The sequence below is a fragment of the Rattus norvegicus genome, chromosome 8 (genome assembly GCF_036323735.1).
Source record: "Rattus norvegicus strain BN/NHsdMcwi chromosome 8, GRCr8, whole genome shotgun sequence".
Taxonomy (NCBI): Eukaryota; Metazoa; Chordata; class Mammalia; order Rodentia; family Muridae; genus Rattus; species Rattus norvegicus.
The window spans coordinates 50,951,927-50,968,743 of NC_086026.1; the positions used below are offsets into that span (position 1 = coordinate 50,951,927).

General features: G+C 41.1%; 1 long non-coding RNA gene across 1 annotated transcript in view; it reads right to left on the reverse strand.

Annotated features, from left to right (window-relative positions):
• Window positions 1-9,327: 9,327 nt before the first annotated feature.
• LOC120094127 (uncharacterized) overlaps window positions 9,328-16,817 on the reverse strand; it is a 50,776-nt gene continuing 43,286 nt past the window's right edge. Inside the window, exons 2-3 of the long non-coding RNA XR_005488114.2 lie at window positions 11,469-11,581; window positions 9,328-10,742 (exon numbers count right to left, since the gene is read on the reverse strand). This is a non-coding gene — a long non-coding RNA (uncharacterized LOC120094127). The remainder of the gene's footprint in view (window positions 10,743-11,468; window positions 11,582-16,817) is intronic.

Below are 16,817 nucleotides of genomic sequence, written 5' to 3' on the forward strand. Positions count from 1 at the left end.
CTCAGAGATGCAAACTTGTGTCTGTTTTTGACAAGCTCTATGACCTTCACGGAGCCACTTCTGACTCTGTGCCTTAGTTCTCTCTTCTGTAAAATTAGATTGTTGTTGGATTTGCTCAGTCATTCTAAACTTTATCACCTTGCTTAGAAGCCTGGAAAGGTGAGTGTTTCTGTCTTTATAAAGCCCAGTGTCTGGCTCAGTAAATCTTTACTGAGCTGATTCTATAGCAATTTCCTTTAACTTGGAAAATTTCATCCTGTAGATCCAGGAAGTAAACAAAACTTACAGGATCCAGAAAGTAAACAACTCAGGAGTCTCAAGAAGATTACAGGATTCACAAGCCCTACACCCATACTCCTACATCCCACTCCCCAATACCCAAGCATCCTTTCCATTCAAAAAAATAGCTGGGAAGAAGAGCCTCTCTGGCAGGTTAGTGATGTGTCTTTGTTTCATTCATGCTCCTGTAAATAACCTTAATAAACCCAATGTGTCTCTCAGCTAGATTAGGGTGGACATGTTTCACTGTTCGTTGTCAGTGGCCTCTCTGGGGTCCATAGATATTCATTCGTCTTTCTCTAGAAAAGTCACAGTGTATCACCAACTTTTGGGTGGCACAACTGGTAGGTGACATTTACTTCAAGAACTACTGGACTCAATGTTCTTCAAGTTTGCTTCACATTCATAATTCTTTGTGTTTGTGATCCAACTACATTGCTTTACAAGGACATTTTTGCTGTTATTCGTATCCACCTTATCATCATCTGTTCAAAACTTTATTGTCTATATCATGCCTTTTCAGAAAAACAATAAACTAGTACAAATATTTTTGATTTAATACCATATGGCATATATTGTGCTAAGTACAAAACTCGATATCTTAGTTGGGGCTGTGAACAGACACCATGACCAAGGCAGTTCTTAAAAGAACAACATTTAATTGGGGCTGGCTTACAGGTTCAGAGGTTCAGTCCAGTATCATCAAGGCAGGAAGCATGGCAGCATCCAGGCAGGCATGGTGCAGGAGGAACTGAGAGTTCTACACCTTCATCTGAAAGCTGCTAGCATAATACTGGCTTCCAGACAGGTAGGATAAGGGTCTTAAAGCCCACATCCACAGGGACACACCTACTTCAACAAGGCCACACCTACTCCAACATGGCCACACCTTCTATTAGTGCCACTCTCTGAGCCAAGCATGCACAAACTACAACACTGGAGATAGCTGTTGTCAACTGTACTCTTTCAGCCTGCCCTTTAGATTGATTAGTTCACTGAATTAGTTCAAGGGTATGATCTGTTGTTACGTGGTGAACAGTGGAAGGGAGGGACTCTATCTTAAATCATAGAGGGAGGAAATGGGCTTGAGAACAGATAGACAAAGTCAGGAGGAACAATCCAGGGAGAGGGGGTTCATGAACAGTGGCCACGTGTAAATGCCTTTTATGCTAGGGAGAGAGTTTGGCAATCTTAGCGTAATCTGATGCAGTGAAGGAGTGTTGTTTCTGTGGCTGGGAGGAAGAGGGCATGGATTCAGACAGGTGATTTAATTCCATGGGTCCAGCACGTTTGCTAGCTGTAGGTTTTAAGTTGCACCATTTATTAGGTAAGTGAGCATGAGCTAATGAGCACACTAGAAGGAGAAGAAAATAAGGTAGAAGAGAAGACACTTAGCTTTGTACAGAGTCAACTGCATGGGCATTGACCAATTCCTTAAGATCTCTCAGCATCCCATTCTCTGTGCATCGAGCACAGCATTCACCATGCTCATGGTAAAGGAGTGAGAGAATGGAGTGCTCTGCTGGATGCAAAACTCTGTACAACATCATGGGAAAAAAAACCCTCATACTTGCATTATATTTTGTGATCATTTTTATTTAAAAATTTTCCAATGCAGATCTCCTATTTAGCAGTAGTTTTTAGTCCTTTCTCCAAAGGCCAGTACCCTCCACAGAGACTTCTCTAGCATTTACTCAGGTGCCTGAGGGATGGTCTTGACTCTTGGCAGCACCATGAATATGGAAAGGGAACCTTTTCCTCATCATGTGATATCATAGGAATTTCCCCCATGCATTCAGATAGGTTGTCCTTTCCCCACTGCTTGGGAATAGGAAACTCCCAAAGAGTCGGTTCCCTGAGCTGTTTTGTGGTAGAGAACAGTAGAGAGATGACATGAACAGAGAGGAAATCCAAGACATGGTCAAAATACGTGTAATTAATATATCCCAAGAGCTCAATGGCTTCTTATTGGAGCCTAAAGGAACGAAGGAATAGAGGGAAAACTCCAATCCAATTAAAGACAGTGAAGCTGAGGCTGAGGTCAGGTCGTACTCTAGGGGTATTTCATTAACCACGTGACGGTGGATTTAGAAAGAGTTAATAAAAGCTTAGCCCCTGACATTGGAAGTATGTTGTCAAGGAAAAATTGGATTCTTAGTCCAGAGAGAAGGTAAGAAACTTTGTCTACAATTTGATTAACAAATGCACTTAGGATCAGTGTTGGGAAATGGAGTCTATTTTTGAAGAGTGCTGTAGAATCTGGCTAAATAGAGACTTATTGGTGTATGGGTTATAGCATCCTTTGAGCACATAGCTAAACTGAACTTGAAGACATCCAAACAGGAAATTATTCAAAATTCAGAGGGGAATATGTTTGAAGACTAGAGAATAACAAATAATTTATATCTAGCTTCAGGGTATTATCTAAACCCATCTGAGCAGAGAGTGTGCCTGTGCTCTAGTGTTTTGTTCAGATTAATAGTAAAATGGACTTCAACAAATACACCAGGGTGGAGGTAAGTGATGGGTAGTTTTGGAAGCACGAGGTGTGGTGTAGGGTGGCTAACAGACTCCAAGTGTCAGTATAGAAAAAGTCAATGAGCCCCACCTCCAAACCCTACAGTCCTTACCATGAAATGTTTAAATATTCCCAAATCTTTTGAAAATCCTGCCATCAAAACAAACACAGCCAAATATCTGAAATGCAGTGAGTCTTCAGAACTAACTAGTATGCATCATGGATAGGCTAGGATGCTCCCCCCTCCTGTCTGTCCGGGTTCTGCTGATCATAATCCTGACCACCCTGAAACCTTTCATTTAATCTCTTACTAGGCTTACCTAGTTCAACGTCCTCACAGTTCTTTAACGTTGAGAAACTATTCATCTTGACTACAGTGTCTGCCAGCATTCAATTCTGTTCCTTGCATTCCTTTCACAACCCTATTTCGAAATTAGTCTTGGGTGCACAGTTCCTTCCAATTCAGAACTGTTCGACTAATTACTAATGGTAGAGACCGATGGTTCCCAGAGTTCATTAATGAGCTGATTCTTGACTTAAAAAGCAAGCATGGGCAATCTGTTTAGCTAAGAAGATCTCCTTACCCAGGTGTCTTTCCAGCTACATTCAATTAAGCTCTGACCAATGAGATGCAAGCAGCAGTTGCCTTGTAAACAGTTTGTTCAAAAGTAACGAGGTCTTGCTTCATCCTCTATCCTCCTGCCCACCCCTGCAATGTATTTGAGCCACCATAACAGCCTTCAATCAGAGATAAACTTGGGGGTGGAGGTTCTGAGGATGAAAAAACTGGAAGATAGGAGAATATATCCCCAAGATCCCACTGATCTGTCACACTAACCCTGGACTATCCAACTAGGCACTGTTTAAATTTACATAGAAAAAAACATCTGTATGGTCAAACCATTCTCCTGAAGGCATATTAAGACAATGACAAGTCTGGTCTGGTGCCAACCATGCTCATTTCCACAGGAGGCTGCCTGAAGGTCTCAACTTGATGTTTACAATAGAAATTCCATCTGCTTCTAAGACTATTGTTACAGCTTTTCCTTGTCCAGAGACATTTCTTTAATCAAGTTAATATACTCCAAATGTGCTAAGTATTCTCCTGCTTCCAAAATTTACCGCAGTATCCCAGGCGCTGTGATTTTCAATTATCCCAGAGCATCTAACAAGTACCTTTCACTGTGAGTTAAATGAATACTAGAATAAAAGGCTTTTCAAAAATTCTGATAACCTAACTTTCTATTGGATGAAACAAAACACTTTCTGTTCTTGATACTTGTATTAAGTACTTACCTTATTGCTATGGGGAGAAAATATCCCCAAAAAAGGAAATTAAGGGAGGAAAGGTTTACTTTAGCTTTCCAGTTCAAGGTTACATTCCCCATAGCAAGGATGTCATAGCAGCAGGAGCTTGAGACAAATAACCACAGTGCAGTCACAATAGAGAAGGAGAAAATGGTAGGTGCTAGTGCAGAGTCCACTTTCAATATTTATATAGTTCAGAAACCTAGCCTAGGGAATGATGCTGCCCACATGGATGGCAGATCTTCCCATTTTAATTCATCTAGTGGAGAAATTCCTTCATAGTCACACACAGTGACTGACCGAGGTAGTCTATCACAGATATGTCTCCTAGGTGTCTCTGGATATGATCAAACTGATACTCAATGTTACCCATCGCAGTAATGAAGCATGCTTGACAACCACCAGTATTTTATAAGACCCCGTCTTAAATTTGAGGGATCCTTTGATCAAATGCTTGTCATCAGTTTTATGGGTTGCTCACAAATACACAGGACATCACAGTTCCTGTGTAGATAGGAAATCAGCAAGTTATTAATGTAATAAAATAAAAAGTGCTTTTCTTTTACCAAAGACTTCTCTGTCTCTAGTCTAAATAATTACAAATAGTATTGATTGACAAAATTTTGATTGAGAACATCCTCCATTGGAGATTGGTCCTCAGGGCAGCAATAGTTGTTTCCTTCTATAAACTATTAATATATTGGTGGATTCATGGCTCTATGGACTAGTGGGAGGTAGAGCTAACGATATGATGTGAGGCCTGGCTAGAGGAATATGCCCAGAAGGGCCCATTTTGCTCCCAGCTCCCCCATTCCTTCACAGTACAGTGAGCAACTTTCCTTTTGCCCTGCATGCCCTCGGCCACAAGGTACTGCCTAACTATAGACCCAGAAGCAATGGCACCTAGTGATTGAACACTCTTGAGCCGTGATTCCAGATAACATTTCTGTCCTTTAAGTGTTTTGTTCAAGATTTTTCGTCATAGTCATGAAAGGCTGACTAACACTGATTCATGCTAATTGTCATGGATCTCAGCTTTCTCTTCCCATAGAAGAATGATTCACTAATTGCCATTCCAAACAAACCCCGATTTTCAGAGATTTTTCATCTCCTACTAATGCATACTAAATTGTTAGTATCCCAGTTAGAAATCAAATCCAGAATCTAATATTATTATACTCTACTGAGTAAACAAGACTGGATGCCCCAGCACAAGTTCTGACTTCCTCCATACAGAGCACATTCTGTTTAAATGTTGATTTACCACTATAGTTTGGATGTCATTCTCATCCTTAACTCAGTTTTATTTGAATATTATAAAACACATTTTAAAACCATACATGTTAAAAAGAAAATATCCAATCACAGAGATCACAACCTGTTTGTTTATACGTTTGTATTTGTTTTACTGTAGGAATTGAGGCTTCACTATGTTAACCAGTCTGACCTCAATATCCTGAGCTCAACTGATCCTTCAGTCTCAGCTCCCCGAGGGTACTCGTTATAGTCCATTCTATTGCATCCAGTTTCCTGAACTCCCAAAAAAAGCCTTTTAGTAATTTTCAGGCATGAATATTATACTTACATAATTTCCTCCATTCCTTCCCCTAATTCCTCCTCTGTCCCCACAACTTTTCCAACTTACAACCTCCTTTTAAATTACTATTCTTTTGTACACTCACACACACAATCTGCTGAGTCCATTTCATGTTACCCATACATATGTGGGTCTATGAGTGACGACTTGGGATTAGCTAACCATGAAGAGGCTTGCTCCTGAAGAGGACTGATTCTGATTCTCCTTCCTCCCTCTCTAAGCAGCCAATAGCTGCCTGTAACTCTTCATCTGGAGTGAGTCCTTATGAATTTTCCTCCATTCACGTTGGCTTTCCAGATGATGTTGTCATTGTTCATGTCTTTTTTAAGTGGCCACATTGCTGAAATGTCATGCATGCAGCCTCCTTCTCACATATGGGAGACACTATCTTGCAGCAGACACCCTGGTCCATTAGTTCTTGCAACCTTTCTGCCACCATTTCCTACAATGTTCCCTGAGTCATTGGAGTAAAGGCTGTGTTGTGAATGTGTTAACTGCGGTTGGACACTCCACAATCAGTTGTTATAGGCGTTTTGAGCAGTTGGGGTTTTCTGCAATTCCACCTGCTACCAAAAGATACTTCTTTAATTAGAAGTGAGATCTGAACTTACATATGGGCATAAGAAGTATTTATAATACATTAAAGATTATACTGGTTTAGGAAAAATGGTAGTACAGTCTCCTCTAGGGTCCACGACCTCACCAGCCATGAGTTTATAAAAGTCATAGGAAACATTTAATGTTTACTTAATAATACATATACAATATGTATTAGTGTACACATATACATATACACAGAGTTTAAAAGACACTATGCTATTTGGGGTGATAACACTCCCTTCAAGAGCCATGAACTTTGATTAGATAAAAACTATCTAATAAAAAACCCAGTTCCAGGCATGGCAAACATCCCTTTGAGCTTTTGGTCAAGAAAATCCAAGAGACTTCCAAAATAATACAGAATATCTCTCATGTTCTTATCTCCAGAACTTGAAAGTAAGGCCCTATTCCTGACAAGACCACATCCTTCAAGCACAGGACTAGTAGACGTTCCTTTGGGATTGACCTGGAAGTCCCCTCCACCGAAGACTAGCTGATATACTAGCCAAAGGTGCTGTACAAACTACCAAAGTAGGAAAACAACCAGTAGTAGCTCTACCTGGTTCTAAAACCCAAGAACAACAAAGACCTGAAAAACAAGATATCCACAATGGTGCAACAGAGGCACCTACATCTTGGGAATCACCACCAGCTCTCTAGTTGAATTTAAGGCTGGCCTCAAGGGGAAGAACTTCATACCTAATACTGTAATGCTAGAGAACTCTCTATGGGTTACGTATTTGTTTTAACCATGAAAAATCTGTGTCTAAGCTATGTCTTAACTTTTCCAGAAAGGACATTGCTATCATGGAAAGCTAAAAACGTTCTAGCTGGTGCTCTGGGTTCACTCTACTGTGAGTCCCAGATTCCACTTGCCTGTAGGAAGCTTTCCTCTGGCTCGGGTGACAGCATCTCAGAGCACTACACCCACCGTCTTTCTGTTTGTTCATGGCTTGCATGCAGGTGCTTCACTTCCTTTGTCTTTTCCTGGCATCAGGGATTCATATTTCCACAACACCTAGTATAATAAAAACTTTGCACTAGGCACTAAGGAAATATTTTTACATAAATAAGTCAGAGATTATGTCTTCCGTTGGAGAACAGTGCAAGATTGGATTTCGTTGGAATGAGTCTGGCTCAACAAGCCAATAAAGTACCCATGCTTTCCCTGCTATCTTTAGGTGACATGTAGAGCTCCCACTGGGATTGTCCCAACAAAGGAGCTGACCTAGTTTAACAGAGTATAAATATAGTGTGTCCCTGAAGGTCTCCAAACACAGGATTCACCAAAGTGTATCTTCAGTGCTTCAAGTGACACAACTAACCCAGATCGACCCACTTAACAGGAGCCTTCTCTCACAAAGCGGATTTGAAACCAGTACCATTCTGCAGAGTTCTCGCTGTCTAGTGTCCACAGAGATTTCCTCTTTTTTCTCTGAATGGCCTGTGAAGAGTTTGGGCTGAACAAAGACTCAAGCTCAAAAGACTCTCAACAACAACAAATGTCCTAAAATTGTGTACTTTCAAAGAAAGCTGGGGGAAATGTAGAAACAGAGACCATCCAATGTTAGCCTTTCTGATCATTCCACATTTTCAGTTTTTATAACTCTCATTTAGAATGCTGCATCTTCTAACTATCCCATCTAAGGGTAGATAGTTGCCAGCGGAAGGGCATGATCACTGTTTATAGCCTCACAGAGTGCCCATAAGCATTGGTATCTCAGCAAAATTATCATCCAGATTATGTAGTTTTAGCAGAAGGGATACGTTTGTTAAAAACAGACAAGGGTAAATCAGCAGTATCTTGTCCCAGTTAAAACAGGAGTAGATGAAGCAGCGGCTATTCCTGGTTCCTCCTGTGTCTAGGGAATGTGCACAGACTACCCACATCCTTTCTATGGCGTTATCCAGATGAGAAAAGTTCTGCTTTAGTGACTAACAGGGATGCCATGATTTTGCATCGCTTCCTCTTCTGTGCATCCCAGGGTTGTGAAGATGTCCCAAAGCTACCTAAGGCCATCTCGCAGTTGGGAGTGTTCCAGCCTTGGCTGGTCCAGAGTATGGTCTAGCAGAAGAAGGACTGGTGTGTATATATGGTGTGAGTGCTCTGAGCTCGGCTCAGAAACAGGGTTCATGTTTTCGTTTCCACTGTGAGGCTATAAAAGTAAGCAGAATGAAAAGTCAGCCTCCGTCTATGGAAGAGCTGGATCGCTTCCAATCCTTTGCTGTAGCTAACAATGCCGTGATAGAGATTCTTCTATATCATTTGGCATGTGCCCCAATATCATTCCAAGATGCATTTCTAGAAATAGAAGAGCTGGGGCAAAGGCTTAGGCATTTGTAACTTTAATACGTATTACCAAAAAGCCTTCCTTGGGAATAACAACAATTAATATGTCCACCAGAGATGTATAAAAAGTGACTGTTCAGGAAAGAATCACCATCAGATTAAAACATAGTCTGAGGTTCTGGAGGTGTTAGCACACTGCTTTAATGCTTTTATTGGCATGTATTAATCATATATAGCAATGGGTTTCATTATTGGATTTTCATGCATGTAATTCTATCATACTCAGTCCCTGGCCCCTCTCTCCATCCTTCCCCAATGTTGGTGACCTCGTACCTCTTCGCAGAAGCCCTCCCCTTCACTCTCAGCATGACTCAAGGGGTTTCCTTGGGGTGATTTATTGTAATATTAGAGGAAGTCTGTTTGCAGGAGTATGCACGCATTGTCAGTGACTGCACCAAAAAAAATGTGTCCTTCCCTCCTTCATCAACTACCATCTGCATCTGTACTTGGAATATGTGGAGCTTGCATTCCATGTATTTGAGAATCCTTGGAGAATGTTTTACATATCATTTGCTTATTTTTGTGTTAAGCTATATAAAAATTTAAAAGAGTGCTGCTGCTGCTTCTTGTTCCTCTTCTCCCTCCCCTCCCCCTCCCCCTCTTCCCTCTTCCCTTCTCCTCCCCCTCCCTCCTCCTCCTCCTCCTCCTCCTCCTCCTCCTCCTCTTCTTCTTCTTCTTCTTCTTCTTCTTCTTCTTCTTCTTCTTCTTCTTCTTCTTCTTCTTCTTCTTCTTCTTCTTCTTCTTCATTGTTGTTATCATCATCATCATCCTCTTGGAAATAATACCCTTTTCTGGATACTTGTAAGGATTTAAATTGAATTTAACATTCATGTTTTCCTTTGTTAACTAATATGTCCTCATGATCAAGTTTTTCTTTGAATTTCATGTGCTCAAGCCTAACAATCTAATTTTTTTTTGAATTTGTAGTTATATTTAGAAGTCTCTTTTCCCCGTCCAAGCTTGTAATGGAATCGTTCCATATTTTCTTTTAGTGTTTTTGTGGTTTTATATCTTATGCTTAAGCTTAGATCCATTTGGAATTCATCCTAGTTTGAGGCCTGGGGAGAGGATCTGCTAGATCTAATCAACTTTATTTAATAACTTATCTTTCCCCTCTCATTTGAGATAGTGTTGTTGATATATCTATTTCATTTTCTTTCAGAATACTCTATTTTTTTTCTAGGAATGGCATGTATGCATAAGGTCATAGTCTTTTCATTATTAAGATTTTGAAATTAAATACTCCACTTCTCTTTGTTCTTTGCTTCAGAATTTTCTAAGTGTAATTAATTCATCTATTGATCTTAAAATCAACTTTCCATGTCTCTCCAGAGAGCTGGCTCAGTGGTTAAGAGCACTGGCTATGCTTGTAGAAAGTTTGGTTCCCAGCACCCATACAATGGCTCAAAACCATGTGTAATTCCAGTTCCAGAAGATCCAATGCCGTGCATGTTCTGAACTCTACAGGCACCAAATGTTACACCTACATTCATGAAAGTAAACATTCACGTGCATAAAATAGGTTTTATCCACTAATTAAGTTATTTACTCATTTTATATCCTGATCCCAGCCTCCCTCCCTTCTTTCCACCCAGTCCTACCCTCACACCCCCTTTCATGCACCCTTCCCTTCTCCTCAGAGAGGGGAGACTCCCCCATACCAACCTGCCATGGCACATCAAGACTCTCAGAACTAAGCACATCCAGTCCACTGAGGCCAGACAGGGCAGCCCAGCTAGGGGAAAGAGATTCAAAGGCAGGCAACAGAGTCTGAGTCAGAGATAGTTCTCATTCCAAATGTTGGGGTACCCATATGGAGACCCAACTGAACATCGGCTACATACATGTATGGGGCCTAGGTCCATGTATGCTCTTTGGCTGGTGGTTCAGTTTCTGTGAGCCCCCACAGGCAGGGATCAGTTAGCTATGTAGGTCTTCCCATGGTGTCCTTGACCCCTTCAGATCCCTCAGTCCATTCCCAGACTCTTCCACAAGACTCCCCGAGTTCCGCCTAATATTTTGCTGTGGGTCTCTGCATCTCTTCCCATTGGCTTTGGATGAAGCCTCTCAGATGACAACTGTGCTCCCGTCTGCAAGCAGAGCAAAGTTTGGTTAATTGTGTCAGGGGTTGGCTGTCTCCCGTGGGGTGGGTCTCAAGCTGGGTAAATCAATGGTTGGCTCGGCCCCTGCTCCACCTTTATCCCTGCATTTCTCGTAGGCAGGGCAAATTTGGGGTCAAAGGCTTTGTGAGTTGGTGTTCCCCTTCTTCCACTGAAAGTACTCCCTGGCTACAGGAGGTGGCCACTTCAGGCTCCATATCCCCCGCTGCTAGGAGTCTCAGTGTTGCCCCCACATCCTCCTCGGAGCCTCCCAGATCCCAGGTCTCAGAGATGACCTAATCCACCAATTTCCCTTCTCTCTCTCATCCCCACCATCCAACCCGCTCTCCCCACACTTGAATTCCACCTCTGTTCTCTTCACCATCCCCTTTATCGCCCAGTCTTCTCTCTCCACCCACTTCTAATGTCTGTTTAATTTTCCTTTCTGAGTGGGATTCAAGCATCGTCCTTTCGACCCTCCTTAGCTTCTTTGGGTCTGCTAATTGTAGCATGGTTGTCCTATATGTTGTGTATAATATCACTTATAAGTGAGTACATACCATGTGTGTCCTTCTAAAATAAAATTTTTTAAAAAATCTTGCCTAACTTAAAAAAAAAGTAGGTTTGCATGCATGCGCAATGGAAGTTGACCTGGAACCTTCCAGGCCGTCTTTCATCTCTTGGCTCTGCTTTATCAAAAGTTCCACGTCCACCTACCTGTATGTTGAAGTCAATGACAGAGAGATCTCCACCTTTCCACAGGAGCTCTGAGATTACACACGTGCACTCTGAGTATCCCAGGAATCCACGTCTCGCTTGTCGGAGAAGCACTTTATAATTGAGACATTTCTTCAGTTTTTGTCTAGCGTATTTGAAAATGTTGATATTCCCACTGCGTTGATCTTAGAAATCAGGTTAGAGCTGTTGACACCTTTGTGATGTAGCTCCCTGGTCTAAAATATGTTTCCTTTCTAATGATGAAACTTTTGCTCCCTTTAGTAAATTTACCAAGTTTTCTTAATGTATTTTGGATTTTTGTGCATCAGTTTTTTTTTATAGCTATCTTATGTTATGTGGGCCTTCGTCTAATCTCGTCTTCACATTGATTATTATTTGTAGGCATGATAATGCTGGTTTAACTTTACTAATCATGCCCTCCTAGCAACTTGCTTTGTCAATTTGCACTTTCATTCAGATAAATTAAATTGAGCTTTCTGGGTTATGACCCATACCTACAAATGTAGATTGATATAGATTCTCTCTCCCTCCCTCTCCCCCTCCCTCTTACTCTCCCCCCTCTCCCTTTTCCTCTCCCCCTTTCCCCTTCCCCCTTCCCCTCTCCCTCTCCCCCTCTCTTCTCCCTCTTCCTCTGCCTCCCTATCCTTCTCTCTCTTTCCCTCTCCTTCTCCATTTTTCCCTCTTCTCTTTCTCCCTCTGTGTCTTTCCGTCCTTAATTGTGAGCTATCGAACCCTTACCATTTTAATAGTGATAACTGTGAGCAATGTTTTTCTTCTGAGTAAGGCCTTGCCTGTGGTATTAGAATTAAGAATGATGCTCTATGTGGGGCTAAAACAAATATACCCTAGGTTGTTAAGAAATCACCTATCATCTCTATTTTATCATACTTTAAAAAAATCAAAATGGTCTTTTTTAATTCATGTTTGTGGAAGTAAAACTTCCAGACATCAGCATTCAGATTTTAAGCATAGAGCTTGGAGAATATTTGAAATATTAAGAATATTCAAAATGCACAAAGAACACATATTATAACCACCAGTTTGCTGAGTTTTGACATGAACCTATTTAAACACAAACATAAAAAAAAAGTGTCATCTTCCCAAAACATTTCTTCCTGCCCCATTTTAAGTCCTGGTCTTAGTCAGGGCTAGTATTGCCGTGTTAACACACCATCATCAAAAGCGAAATGGGGAGGAAAGGATTTCTTTAACTTACACATCCACATCACAGTTCATCATCAAGGGAAGTCAGGACAGGAAGTCAAACAAGGCAGAATGGACCTGAGGCAGAGTTCAGGAGGAATCCTACATACTGGCTCCTTCACTGGCTTGCTCCCCATGGCTTGCTTAGCCTGCTTTCTTGTAGAACCCAGAACCACCAGCCCAGGAGTCCCACTATGCACAGTGCGCTAGGCCCTCCCCCATTAATCACTAATTAATTAAGAAAACGCCCTACAGGCTTGCCTGATCTTATGAAGGCATCTTCTTAATTGAGGCTCCCTTCTCTCAGATGACTTTATTTTATGTCAAATTGACATTAAACTAGTCAGCACAGGCCCAACCTCCCAGCCTGGCTCCCAGGGAACCAAGGATTAAGCTGCATTTTTTGAACTATATAAATTAAGTCAAACACCACACAGGACCTGATTTTTTGATTTCCTATATAATCCTCAGTGTGTGACAGGAATCGGATTCCTCCAGGCTGTAGGGCTTCTAGCACCTTCTGGGTTTGGTGGGTGGGCTTTTTCACTCAGTTCCATAGAGAAAATCTTCCAAACTCTTGCCCAGCATAAACATGCCAGACCAGGGGGCTGTTCTTCAGTTGTGGTTATGTGTGTTTATCAGTGCACTTGCTCGCCTGGTTCTGGTCTCCTTAAAGCTATTTGGTTAAGTATATCAGAGACCTTTCTAATATGGAGAACATTTCGTTCACTCACTAAAACCACCTGATCAGTCTGCATGTTTTCATTATTCCCACTAGCACGCACTTGCCAATCTCTTGCTTAGGAATTATGACTTTGATCGTCATTTTCCAACACAGTGATCTTAAGAGTAACTTAGCAGTTAATATTGAGATTTATAAACTAATTTGGAAGACTTATTTTTCCCCCTTTGGAACTGTTTAAATAATATTGCAATTACACATCTCTCAAAGTTTTTATAATACTCACCCATCAAACTTCGGGGACAGTGTACTTTTCATTGGAATATCTTTTCAAAGAAAAGCAATTCATTTCCATTTTAATTTTAATTTTAGGATGATTGTTGATAAACATAGATCCCAGTGGTAATTCCTTTCTCACCAGATATATCCAAGTTGCAGACAATTAAATGGACGTCTCTCATCAGAGTATTTTTAAGCGTCACTATTTACACAATTAGCAGTTTGTTTCTATGTATTTGCAGTCTCCCATCTTTACTGACTAGACTGAATTATACTTAAGCAGTTGTATTGATCTTGTTTGCAATGTGCTAATTTTTTAATGTATTGTCTTGCTGTTCTGTGATGGTGTTACCTAAATCAGGAACTCTGCTTAATGTCTACCTGTCTCTTAAAATTTTACTCTCCTGCTTCCCTTAATTTATCTGTGGCATTTGAATTATCTGCTTGGATTCATGTTTAGTTATATATTCGACACTTTCTATTTAAGTCATAGTAGTAGTATTTTTCATTATGCTTCTTAGATTTTAAAATCTGATTTCTGTGAAGACATCCCCCACTTACTCTGTTGTGAAGCCCATGTTTGCACTCATTCCAGTGTCTTCGTGTTTCTTTTCTTGGTTCTTGTTTTTCTGGCTTGTGGTGGGGAGAAAGTGTCATAAGAGTTCTTTTAAAAAAAAGTTGGGGTGGGTGATGGTGATTCTTGAATTCCTTGAGGCAGAGGCAGGTGGATCTCTGAGGTTAAACCCTGTTGAGTCTACAGAGTGAGTTCCAAAACAGCTACAAAGAGAAATCCTCTTTCAAAAAGCCCAACAACAACAACAACATTACTACTACTCCTCCTCCTCCTCCTCCTCCTCCTCTTCTTCTTCTTCTTCTTCTTCTTCTTCTTCTTCTTCTTCTTCTTCTTCTTCTTCTTCTTCTTCTTCTTCTTCTTCTGCCTCCTCCTCCTCTTCCTCCTCCTCCTCCTCTTCTTCCTCCTCCTCCTCCTCCTCCTCCTCTTCCTCCTCCTCCTCCTCCTCTTCCTCCTCTTCCTCCTCCTCCTCCTCCTCCTCCTCCTCCTCTTCTTCCTCCTCCTCCTCCTCCTCTTCCTCCTCCTCCTCCTCTTCCTCCTCCTCCTCCTCCTCCTCCTCCTCCTCTTCCTCCTCCTCCTCCTCCTCTTCCTCCTCCTCCTCCTCCTCCTCCTCTTCCTCTTCCTCCTCCTCCTCCTCCTCCTCCTCTTCTTCTTCTTCTTCTTCTATCTTTTGAAATTATAATTACATCATTTTCTCCTTTACTACTCTTCTTCTTCTTCTATCTTTTGAAATTATAATTACATCATTTTCTCCTTCCCTTGCATCTCATTAAACCTCCCATTTATGTTACCCAACCTACCACAGCTGTCTTTCAAATCCATGGCCTCTTTTTCTTTAACTGTTGTTAAATACATGATGTGTGTGTGCCCACGTGTGTGCGTGTGTCTGTGTGTGTGTTTGTGTGTTTCAGATTTTGCCCAGGTTGATGAGGCTTCATGGGTGTATCTTCTCTGGTAGGAGACACGATCTTACAGCATCTTCTTGTTCCTCTAGGTCTTCACTCTTTCAGCCTCCACTTCAGAAGTGATTCCTGAGCCTTAGGCGCTGGAATTGTAGATGTATCGGTGCAGTGCTCCACAACTCTGCACTTTGACCCACTGTGGGTTTCCTGTAACGGTCTCTGTCTGTTGCAAAGAGAAGTTTCCTCACTAAGGATCAGAACTCCACTTACCTGTGGGTCTGAAGATAAATATTTAGAATGTAGTTGGGAATTATACTGGTTGGCCATTATAGTTCCTCCTCCAAGATCTATAATTCCACTAACTGTGTAGTTGACTAGGTCTCCAATACCAGACATAACTTCCCTCTTGTTGAGTAAGCACGATAGTTCTTTATATCTGGTGCACTGCTTTGAAGTCATGGACACATTCTTTGCTTTTAAAATTAGCATACATTATATGTATATGTATATGTATATGTATATGTGTATGTGTATGTGTATGTGTATGTGTATGTGTATGTGTATGTGTATGTGTATGTGTATGTGTATGTGTATGTGTATATGTATATGTATATGTATATGTATATGTATATGTATATGTATATGTGTAAGTATGAGAATGTATGCCATGGTTCACATGGAAAACTTAAAAGACAACTTCTATGAATCATTTCTTCCCTTCTTTCCACCATGGAATCTGGAAACTAGATTCAGGTGGTCAGGTTTGTTTGGCAAATGCTTTTCATTGCTAAGGCATCTTGCTGGCCCAAGAACCACATTCTTCACCTGCTCTGTTTCGGTGTCTTCTAGTATTCTTGTCTGCACATAAGTTGCATTCCTGTTTTGCTTGTGATACACAATCTGTCTCGGATTTATTTTTTAATATAGCACAAGGTAAAGGTCCAATTTCTTTCTTGATTATTTTTATTTGGTCTAGTGTTTTCCTATAAAATAGTACTATTTGTTAAAAGGCTTTCTTTACTTCTATTGAATTGCCTCAGAACCACCTTCAAAACTATCATGCATGTGGATCTGTGTGTCTCTTTCCGGACTCTGTACTTTCCCACGCCTTTTGTGCCTCCCTCGATATCTTGATGTCTGGATCTTTTTTTAAGCCTCAAACCAAACAATGCCATGCCCCAGCCTTTTTACTTATTTTAAAATGTGTGTGGTTCTTTGAGGTTCCTTGCATTTATGCATTAATTTTAGCATCTGATTTTCACACTGAAAAATACTATTGGGGCTTTTAATCAGCCTATGCTCAGTCTTTGAAGCAGCCTAGGGAGATCAACACATTGGAGTCTTCCAATCCGCCAGCATGGCAGGCCTCTTCATTCATAAGAAGGTTTGCCATTCTCGTTGGTAAGATGTAGTGTCTTCTTTAGATTTTTGTCAAAGCATTAGTCTTTCAATGTTTTTGCTGTTACTCACTTCCTTTAGAAATGTTTTTAAGATATTTATTGCACGGAGACTTGTGTGTAGATGCCTACGGAGGTCAGAAGAGGACATCAGATATCCTGGGAGTAGAGTTCCAGACAGTTGTGAGGCACCATGCTGGTGATAGACACCATGTGGTACAAGCGCTCTTAACTGCTGAGCCCCAGTCTTTAACTCCAGTCCCCACTTTTTTTTGAGGGAGAGAGTTTATTCAG